Source organism: Herpailurus yagouaroundi, unplaced genomic scaffold (assembly GCF_014898765.1).
Source record: "Herpailurus yagouaroundi ecotype Mexico unplaced genomic scaffold, PumYag 142, whole genome shotgun sequence".
NCBI classification, from domain to species: domain Eukaryota; kingdom Metazoa; phylum Chordata; class Mammalia; order Carnivora; family Felidae; genus Herpailurus; species Herpailurus yagouaroundi.
Genome location: NW_024412397.1, coordinates 49698482 through 49699892, shown reverse-complemented (window position 1 = coordinate 49699892; position 1411 = coordinate 49698482). Strand labels below are relative to the sequence as shown.

At 39.1% G+C, this 1411-nt stretch overlaps 1 pseudogene; it reads right to left on the bottom strand.

Moving 5' to 3' along the window:
- Positions 1 to 352: 352 nt before the first annotated feature.
- Positions 353 to 1149, bottom strand: LOC121032659 (40S ribosomal protein S17-like; annotated as a pseudogene).
- Between the last annotated feature and the right edge of the window lie 262 nt (positions 1150 to 1411).

Sequence of the window (1411 nt, the reverse complement as noted above, 5' to 3'; positions counted from 1 at the left end):
ATATGTAGGCATTTCAGATTGTCTTCTTTTACTTAATAATTAGCTTTTAAGGTTCCTTCCTGTCTTTTCATGGTTTGATAGATTATTCCTTTTTATCACTGAATAATATTCCATTCTCTGGATGTACTACAATTTGTCCATTCACCTGTTGAAGGACATATTGGATGCTTTTAATTTGGAGCAATTATGAATAAACATTTATGTGAACATTTCTGTGTAGTAATGAGTTTTCAATGTATTTGTGTAAATATCAAGGAGCACAATTGGTGGATCATATGGTAGACTGTGTTTGGCTTTGTAAGAAACTGCCAAAACGTCTTCCAACGTGGTTGTGTTATTTTGCATCCCCACCAGCAGTAAGAGCTCCTGCTGCTCCACATCCTTGTCAGTATTTGGTGCTGTCAGTGTTTGGGATTTTTGCCATTTGAATAGGTGTGTAGCAGGATCTCATTGTTGTTTTAATTTGCAATTCTATAAAGATATAATATTGAGCATCTTTTCACGTGCTTATTTTCCATCTGTATATCATCTTTGGTGAGGTATTTGTTCAGGTTTTGGCCTACTTTCTGTTGTTGTTGTTGTTGTTGTTGTTGTCCAAGGTTTATTGAAGATAATACAGCCCAATAGAAAGATTCAAACAGATCCACGTGGTGTTTTGAAATTGATCCAAACTGTAGACTGAGTGTCTACAACCTGTAGATTGGACAGACTGCCAAAGTCCAAGAGGTTCAGCATTTCCTTAGTATCAGAATCTACTTCAATGATCTCCTGATCCAGGGCTGAGACCTCAGAAACATAATTCTTTCTTCTCCTCCTGCAGTGTGGTGAGATTCCTCTCACCAGGCCTCTCTGAATCTGCTTCATTAGATGTGTGACATAGCTTGCAATCTTGTTGTGAGCTTCTTGCTGGGAATAATGGTGATCTCCTCACACATGTGCTCATTGGCGTGGAAGTACTTCCAGGAGTGTGTAGTACTTCTCAGTGATGACTTGGGGGGCCTTCTTCATGGTTTTGGTGTGAATGCAGCCTGTGTTGGCGGAGAGAGTAAAAGAGTAATTTTGGCCTACTTTTTCATTGGGTTTCATTGTTCTCTTATCATTGAGTTTTAAGAGTTCTTTGCATATTTTGGCTACAAGTCTCTTATCAGATGTGTGTTTTACAAATATATTCTTCCAGTCTGTGGCTTGTTTTTCACTCACATAACCTCCTTCACTTTTTAAAAAAGTTTATTTATTTATTTTGAGAGAGAGGGAAAGAGAGAGTGAATGGGGGAGGGGCAGAGACAGAGAGGGAGAGAGAATCCCAAGCAGGCTTGTGCTGTCAGCACAGAGTCTGACGTGGGACTCAATCTCATGAACCATGAGATGATAATCTCAGCCAAAATCAAATTGGACTCTTAACTGATTGAGC